Source organism: Elephas maximus, chromosome 1 (genome assembly GCF_024166365.1).
Source record: "Elephas maximus indicus isolate mEleMax1 chromosome 1, mEleMax1 primary haplotype, whole genome shotgun sequence".
NCBI classification, from domain to species: Eukaryota; Metazoa; Chordata; class Mammalia; order Proboscidea; family Elephantidae; genus Elephas; species Elephas maximus.
In genome coordinates this window covers 10,238,554-10,248,594 of record NC_064819.1, presented here as the reverse complement: position 1 = coordinate 10,248,594, position 10,041 = coordinate 10,238,554, and positions in this window count along the sequence as shown.

Sequence of the window (10,041 nt, the reverse complement as noted above, 5' to 3'; positions counted from 1 at the left end):
AAAAAAGAGATTGAAAAGATCATTTAAAAACTCCCAACAAAAAAAAGACCTGGCCCAGATGGCTTCACTGGAGAATTCTACCAAACATTCAGAGAAGAGCTTACACCAGTACTACTCAAACTATTGCAGAACACAGAAAAGGAAAGGATACTTCTGAATTCATTTTGTGAAGCCAGAATAACCCCGATACTAAAAACAGGCAAAGACACCACAAAAAGAGAAAATTACAGACCAATATCTCTCAAGAATATAGATGCAAAAATTCTCAGTAAAATTGTGGCCAATAGAATTCAGCATCATATCGAAAAAATAATATACCAGGACCAAGTAAGATTCATACCAGGTATGCAAGGATGGTTCAACACTAGAAAATCAATCAACGTAATTCACCACATAAATAAAAGAATACATGATCATCTCAATCCATGCAGAAAAGGCATTTGACAAAGTCCAACACCCATTCCTGATAAAAACTCTGAATAAAAATGGTATAGAAGGGAAATTCCTCAACATAATAAAGGGCATCTATACAAAACCAACAGCCAGCATCATTCTCAATGGAGAGAGGCTGAAAACATTCCCCTTGAGAACAGGAACAAGAGATGGGTGCCCTCTATAAACACTCCTATCTAACATGCTGGCAGTCCTAGCTAGAGTAGTAAGGCAAGAAAAAGAAATAAAGGGCATCCAAATTGGTAAGGAAGAAGAAAAACTGTCCCTATTTGTGGATGATATGATACTATACAAAGAAAACCCAAAAGATTCCATGAGAAAACTACTGGAAAGATTCAGCAGAGTTGCAGGATACAAAATGAACATACAAAAATCAGTTGGATTCTTACACACCAGTAAAGGGAATGACGAAAACGAAATCAGGAAAACAATACCATTTATAATAGACCCTAAAAAAAAAAAAAAAAAAATACTTGGGAATAATCTAACCAGGGATGTAAAAGACCTATACAAACAAAACTACAAAACACTACTGCAAGAAACCAAAAGAGATCAACATAAATGGAAAAACATACCATGCTCACGGATAGGTAAACTCAACATTGTGAAAATGTCAGTTCTACCCAAAGCCATTTACAAATACAATGCCGTCCCGATCCAAATACCAATGACATTCTTTAAAGAGATGAAAAAACCATTAAGTTTAAATGGAAAGGGAAGAGCCTCAGATAAGTAAAGCACTGTTGAAGAAGAAGAATAAAGTAGGAGGACTCGCACTACCTGACCTCAGACCCTACTATAGAGCTACGGTAGTCAGAACAGCCTGGTACAACAGACACATTGATCAGTGGAACAGAATTGAGAACCCAGATGTAAATCCATCCACCTATGGTCACCTGATCTTCAATAGTCCATCAAATGGGGGAAAAGACAGTCTTTTGAACAAATGGTGCTGGCAAACCTGATGTCCATCTGCAAAAAAATGAAACAGGATCCGTACCTCACATCATACACAAAATGAATTCAAAATGAATCAAAGACCTAAATATAAAACCAAAAACTATAAAGATCATAGAAGAAAAAATAGGATCAATGCCTTAACACATGGCATTAACAGGGTACAAGTCATAATTAACACCACACAAACTCCAGAAGATAAACTATATAATTGGGATCTCCTAAAAATTAAAAACTTATTATCAAAAGACTTCACCAGAAGAGTAAAAAAGGAACCTACAGACTGGGAAAAAAATTTTGGCTATGACAAATCCAACAAAGGTCTAATCTCTAAAATCTACAGGAAAATCCAACGCCTCTGCAATGAAAAGACAATCCAATTTAAAAAAGGGCAAAGCAAATGGGCACTTCACCAAAGAAAACGTTCAAGCAGCTAACAGACACATGAGGAAGCGCTAGTAATCACTAGCCATTACAGAAATGCAAATAAAACCACAATAAGATACCACATTACCCCAGCATTTCTGGCGCAAATCAAAAAACAGAGAATAACAAATGTTGGAGAGGCCATGGGGAGACTGAAACTCTTATCACTGCTGGTGGGAATGAAAAATGGTACAATCATTTTGGAAAACAATATGGTGCTTTCTTAGAAAGCTAGAAATAGAAATACCATATGGCCCAGCAATCCCACTCCCAGGAATGTATCCTAGAAAAATAAGAGCCATCACACGAATAGACATACGCACACCCATGTTCATTGCAGCATTGTTCACAATAGCGAAAAGATGGAAACAACCTAGATGCCTATCAACAGATGAACGGATAAACTACAGTACATACACACAGTGGAGTACTACGCAATGATGAAGAACAATGACGACTCTGCAACGCGCCTTACAATGAGGATGAATCTGGAGGGCATTATGCTGAGTGAAATAAGTCAATCGCAAAAGGACAAAAATATGAGACCACTATTATAAAAACTCATGAAAAGGTTTACATACAAAAAGAAACTTTGATGGTTATGAGACAGAGGAGGGGTAGGGGTTAAAAAACTCTAAATAGACAATAGGTAAGTGGTAACTTTGGTGCAGGGTAAGACATTACACAATACTGGGGAAGCCAGCACAACATGCACCAGGCAAGGTCGTGGAAGCTCCATAGATCCATTCAAACTCCCTGAGGAACCGAATTACTGGGCTGAAGGCTGTGGGCACCATGGTCTCAGGGAACAGCTAGCTCAATTGGCATAATATAGTTTATAGAGAATATGTTCTACATTCTACTTTGTCTGGGGTCTTAAAAGCCTGTGAGTGGCCATCTAAGATACTCCACCGGTCTCACCCCTTTCGGAGCTAGGAAGAATGAAGAAAATTAAAGACACAAGGGAAAGATTAGTCCAAAGGACTTATGACTCACAACTACCATGGTCTCCACCAGACTGAATCCAGTACAACTAGATGATGCCCAGCTACCACCACTGACTGCTCTGACAGGGATCACAATAGGGGCCCCGGACAGAGCTGGAGAAAATTGTAGAACAAAATTCTAACTCACGAAAAAAGACTAGACTTACTGGCCTGACATAGACTGGAGAAACCTTGAGAGTATGGCCCCTGGATACCCTTTTAGCTCAGTAATGAATTCACTCCGGAGGTTCACCTTTCATCCAAAGATTGGACTGGCCCATAAAACAAAATGAGGCTAAAGGGGCACACTAGACCTGGGGCAAGCCCTAGAAGGCAGGAGGGGACAGGAAAGTTGCTAATGGTGAACCCAAGGTCAAGGGAGAGTGTTGACGTATTGTGGAGTTGGTAGCCAATGTCATAAAACAATATGTGTACTGTTTAATGGGACGCTAGTTTGTTCAGTAAACCTTCAGCTAAAGTACAATTAAAAAAAATTTTTTTTCAAGGCTTTAGAAAATAGATGAAGTAATAAAGCACAGACATCATGTGAAATGACTCACATCATAAATTGTTTAAAGTTGCTATATACACTTGGGGGTGAGATAGACAGCTCCTTCCCAGGAAGAACGTGTGGGGAGGAGATGCAGACATAGATAGCCTTCAAACGAGTCAAAGCCAGAAGCTTTTGGAACCTGGTCACCAAGATTATGGGAAAAGTGGGCAATTTTGAACTGAAGCAACAAAGTTAGAGTCTAAGTAAAAGGGGAAAATGGGTAAAGAACCCCGATCTTAGAAGTAGAAACTATCAGAGACAGCAAATGCTGAATTTCTAAGAAGGGAAGCTTAGGAAACTGTTGGCTTGATTCAATGAAAGATGTTGGTAATTTGTTAACTCACATTTACACGGTTTTTATAGTTTGCAAATGATTTCAAGGGCATTATATTGTGCCTAGGTGACTATGAGGTAGGCACAGCAAGGTTTAGCAGGGTGGGCCCAGTCTAATTATCCATTTTACAAATGAGGAAATGGGGGCTCTTGGATGTGTCCAAGGACGTAAAGGCAATAGTTAACAAAACTTCCTTCCTTTTTCCTTTTTTTCTGATTCTTCCTGTAGTATAAATAGATATACTATGTAAATTAAATTTTTATCACAAACTCATGGGATAAAATAGGAGCATATATTTGAAATTATTTTGAAATGAATCAAGTATTCTGAACAAAATAGTCCTCCTCCTTGGTCCTGGCATGGTCGTCAAACAGCAAACGTTACATTCCAAGAATTCAGATATGAGAAGTCAGCTGCTATCTTTGGGAAGGCCATAAATGAAAATTGGTCTTTGTGCTTTTAGGGACTAAGTCATTGGATTCAAGAGGTCAGAAGGTTTGTTACTAGATGAACCTTGGGCATCAGCCCACGTCAAAAGTACACTCTGTCTCCTCTTCCAATATTTAACAGAGCACAATGACCTACGATTTAACTGCCTATCCCTTATGGATGCATATGTAGTGTTGTCATCGACGATGGTGTCATGGTTTGACTGTTTGGAATTCAGAGAGATCCAGGGTAATTATTTAATATATCACACGAGGGGTGTAGATATGTCTCCTTACCTTAATTTACAGTTGGATATTCAGTTTGTTATTTCATAGACATTCAGAAACTGTGGCAGGTGGGTGGACAGGTATTTGGTGGCAGGAAACTCTTTCTAATCAAAAACCAAATCCATTGCCTTTGAGTCGATTCCAACTCATAGGAACCCTATAGGACAGAGTAGAACTGCCCCATAGAGTTTCTAAGGGTGTAAATCTTTATAGAAGCAGACTGCCACATCTTTCTCCACCAGAGTGACTGATGGGTTTGAAGTGCCCACCTTTTAGTTAGCAATCACACACTTAACCACTGCACCACCAGGGCTCCTCTAAATTACACCACCTGGAAGGCCCCTATATGCAAGACGGGTCCAAGACACACTCTGTATGTCTTCTCTTATATTGTAGCCAGGGCACTGAACCCTGATTAATGAAGCCCAGAGTCTAACGACTTAGCACGCAGAGCATGGCAGCCACACTAAGAAGCCGAGTGAATGTTGCCTGCCTTCTCTGAATCTCATTGATCATTTAATGGAAGAATCATGCACCTGCATTTCTAAGGGTTGTAGTGCCATTGGGTCACCTCTGAGTCCATCACCTTTGGGGTGAAGATATCTAATTTAATAGGCTCCATTACCTATGAAAATGAGAGAAGGAAATTAATAGATGCTGAAAAACATTTACTAAAACTCAATACCTACTTGTGATTTAGAAATTTTTGTTAAGCAGGGGAATAGAAGAGGACTTCATTTACTTGAAATAAGATAGCTACCCAAAACTTTTAATAAAATCGCACTTATCAGAGAAGCATTAAAATAGTCCTTTGAAGTAAAAAACAGATTTCACTGCTGGTACTACTATGGAGAAAGTGTTTAGAGAAAATTCTCCTGATATCAAAAACCAAGCCTGTTGCCATCAAGTGGATTCTGGCTCATAGCAACCCTACAGGACGTAGTAGAACTGCTCCACAGGGTTTCCAAGAAGCAGCTGGTACAAACTGCCAACCTTTTGGTTAGCAGTGAAATGCATACCCGCTGCACCACCAGGGCTCGCAGTACATGAAAGAGGTGACATTTCAAATAAGTGGGGAAAGGATGAACTTTTCAATAAAAGGGGTTGAAATAATTCATAGAAATAAGTTCCAGATGGACTGAAGACTTGTTAGATGATAAACATGTTAGAAAAAAGTGTGCCAAGATACCTTCATAGTCTTGGGGGTTGAAAAAGGCTTTCTTAAACAAGTTCCAAAAAGCAAAATCCATAAAGAAGAAAACTGATAAATTCAACTACATTAAGATAATTATAACCATTCCCACTGCCACTGAGTTGATTCTACTCATAGCAACCCTTTCGGACAGAGTAGAACTGCCCCATAGGGTTTCCAAGGCTGTAAATCTTTACAGAAGCAGACTGCCATATGTATCTCCCTCAGAGCAGCTTGTGGGTTTGAGCCACTGTCCTTGTGGTTAGCAGAGTGATTTAACCACTGCACCACTAAAAAAAAAAAAGTTTTTTTTTTTCTAGTGCTCCTCAATTATAACCATAAGAAACCTGTTGCCATCGAGTCAATTCTGACTCATAGCAACCCTATAGGGCAGGGTAGAACTGCCCCATAGGGTTTTTAAGGAGTAGCTGGTGGATTTGAATGGCTGACCTTTTGAGTAGCAGCTGTAGCTCTTAACAACTGTGCCACCAGGGCCCCAATTATAGCCATAGTAATAACAAAAATAGTAAAAAAAAAAAAAATTCTGTTGAATAAAAACATGATATACTCATTTATCAAAAATTAGCACCAAGAATAAGTAAGCAACCTCTATAAATGAGTAGAAAAACAAACCCAATACAAAATGATCTAAGGATATGAATGGGTAATTGAAGAAGAGAAAATACAATGGCCAAGAATTATATAAAAATATGTTCAACCTCACTAGTAACCAAGGAAATTTAAATATTAACCCATTGCCGTCGGTTGAGTTGATCCCAACTCATAGTGACCCTATAGGACAGAGGTGAACTGCCCCATGGGGTTTCCAAGGAGTGGCTGCTGGATTTGAACTGGGGTTGCCATTTTTACTCATCCAGTTGGAAAAAGAATAAAATGCTTAATAAATAGCAAGCATTGGTAAGGGTGTGGAGGAACAGCAACTATCCTTTTCTGCTGGTGAAGTATAAACTGGTACAGGCGCTGTGGAGGGCCATTTGACAGCATCAAAACTTAAAACACACGTGTCCTACCAAGTAGCAATTCAACTTCTCAGTATCTCCTCTACAGAAACACTTGCACATGTGTACAAGAAGATGTATAGAACGAGCTTCATTGCAGTTTTGTGGATAAGAAAGAAAAATTGGAAACAGCCTACACATCTACCAAAAAGGAAATGGCTAAATGAAAGGGTGGTACTCTGTGAAATACTACGCAGCAATTAAAAAGAATGACATAGAGGTATATAGAGCTATGGAAAGCTCTCCAGCTCTTATTGTTGAGTACAAAAAGGTTACAGAATGAGAATAACACGACAAAATTTTTATTAGTACACACACGTATAAAAAAAACCCACTGCCATCATATATGAATGGAAAATTCACATGCATGTATATGCACTAATAAAATAGTATCAGCAAAGGAAATAGTCTAAAAGTAAACACACCAAACTGGTTACAGGGGTTACTTATGGGGGAAGAGAGAATTAGGATGGAGGGATGGCCAAAGGAAAGTTTAGCTTTATCTATATGGCTTCTTCATTTTACAAGGAGCGTGTGATCTTGCTTGTATCACTTTTATAATTAAGAAAGCTATTTCAGTCAGTTTTGTGGTTGTCTATTATGTTTATTCTATAATAGTTTAAGAACAAGTTGGTTGCTTTAAAGTAAGGGTCAGTAAGCTTTTTGTAAGGGGCAAGACAGTACATATTTTAGGTTTTCCAAGTCAGATTGTCTCTGTTGCAACTACTCAATGTAGGGAAAAAGCACAGTCCCTCACACAAACAATTAAGTGCTCAACTATTAGCCAAGAGTTGTCGGTTCAACCACCCAGAGGCACCTTAGAAGACAGGCCTGGCAATCTGCTTCTGAAAGATCACAGCCTTGAAAACCCTGTGGAGCAGCTCTCCTCTGCATACATGGGGTCGCCATGAGTTGGTATCAACACAACAGCAACTAAGAGCAATGGGGCAAAAACAGCCATAGACAATACATAAATGAATGGGCATAGCTGTATTCTAATAAAACTTTATTTACAAAAACAGCTAAGGGGCCAGATTTGGCCTACAAACTGTAGTTTGCCAGTCCCTGGTTTAGACTAAATTTACTATGTAACCAAAATATTTTTTAAAAAGTGTTTTTAGAGTACCAAAAAACTATCTTTCTTATTAACCAGCTGATTAAGTAAGTAGCCTCTATGTCCGTGCTTGTGATAATTTAGACTCTGGCCATGTCATTAGAGACCAAACGTTCATGCCAGTGGTGATAGCTGAGTCATTTTGGCAATGAGGTTGGTGACCACTGGCCTTCCCAGCAGCACAGTCCTATAAGCACCCACGTGGGCTGACTCACAGAGTCAAGGTTCAGTGGCCTCCGAGGTGTCTCCTGACCAGCCCACAAGTTGCTTTAATGCAATGCCGCTGGCTGTAGCCTCAGCCAAGCTGGGCTTCCATGTAGGGAAGGAGGGGCTGGTGGCACCGAGTACACGCAAGAGAGGCTTGGTTCTATGGGACAAGGTGCCTCCCCTCACAAGCAGAGGTGGAAAACTAACACTGGTCCAAAGCCAACTCAGCCACAGGGCTGTGCAGAGGTGTGGCCAGGCCTCTGAGTGACCAGCCATGAGCTGGTGAGGCTGTGTGACTGTCATGCATCTATGTCTCAGCCGTGGTCCCTGGGGCTGCCAACACTAACCCCACAGGACAAGGGGAACAAGGTCTGTGCTGTCCCCAGCTCCCAGAGTTCCGAACCCTGGTATGTTCCGGGTCAGGGGACTCCCAACCTGCAACAGAGAGGGGCTGGTTTTATGTCTGACTTATGGTTCATGCAGAATTGAGTTTTCCACTGTGAGTATTTCTCTAGGAGCCAAGTATAGGAACAGTGGGGATCATTAGTGGTGCTCAATATTAAGTGATTGTCTTCACGTTTTATTTCAACCAAGAAATGGGAAATGCAGCAAGGCCAATGTGATACACAACCCACTATGATGCTGACTGCAAACGTGAGATGTATTTGTGTCCCCATGTTTTAAAAAAAAAAAAAAAAAATTTATTGTGCTTTAAGTGAAAGTCTAAAAATCAAGTCAGTCTCTCATATAAAAACTCATATACACCTTGCTGTATACTCCTAATTGCTCTCCCCCTAATGAGACAGCACTCTCCCTCCCTCCACTCTCTTTCTGTGTCCATTCGGCCAGCTTCTGGCCCCCTCTGCCCTCTCATCTCCCCTTCAGACAGGAGCTGCCCACATAGTCTCATGTGTCTACTTGATCCAAGAAGCTCATTCCTCACCCGTATCACTTTCTATCCCATAGTCCAGTCCAGTCCCTGTCTGAAGAGTTGGCTTTGGGAATGGCTCCTGTCTTGGGCTAGCAAAAGGTCTGGAGACCATGACCTCCGAGGTCCTTCTAGTCTCAGTCAGACCATTAAGTCTGGTCTTTTTATGAGAATTTGGGGTCTGCATCCCAATGCTCTCCTGCTCCCTCAGGGGTTCCCACACACTTTCATGGAGCTGGCAGGGGGTGGGGGTAGGGGCAATCACCAGCAAGAGAGAGAGAGAGAAAAAAAAAACAAAAGCATACCTGCTTGGTGGTAACGTCTTTGCTCTGATTTCCCCCGTGTGGCCCACTTTGTACAATCAGGAACACAGGATCAATCAAAACGTGAATACACCTGAAGTAACTGCCTGTTAAAGATTGGAGGATTAGCTTAATCTTTTGCCTTTTGCAGGAGTGAACACTTGACTTGAGGGAGAGGCCGAGAATCCAGGAAGTAAAGGCAGCGCTTTCTCTTCCCCGTCCTTATCATAGGTCATTTCCCAGGATAGGAGCCAATCTTGTCTCTCACCTACATTTCAGTCCAGGTCAGAACTAGGCTCCAAGCGGCCCCCATCTGGCACACCTAAGTCCCAAGTCCAGCACCTGAACCAACAGTTAAACAGATTACCGTATCTACCCTCATAAAGTCCCCACCGCTTTTTTTTTCCTCTCAGATGTCTTCACTGGAAGAACAAGAAGGGGAGGAATGTTGCCAGTATCTGCTTTGTCTAACTAGTTCTGAGCAAACGTCATGTGTCTGAGGGTCTCTGCACTGTAGCTACTGGGGGCAAAGCTAGTTTGAATCTAGATGTCCTAACACTCTTTTTCTCAGCCACCTTCCTGGAGAGTCTGAGGTGAAAGTAAGCAAAGTATTGATTTATGGCGGTGCCTGTGTTTATGTAACAGAGAGACACATACACACGGAGGGAAGGATTGTGAGATGAGGGGCTGTGCTCAAGAGCGTGATGGCCCTACAGCTCCAATTTCAGGGCGACAGAAGGTGGCCAGGAGCAGGGAAAAAGGATCAGGAGGACAGAGTTCTAAGGGCTCTTTCCTCCTCCAGTCCCTGCCAGGAGGGCAGGGGCCTAACTACAGAAAATAGCACCTAGGGCAGT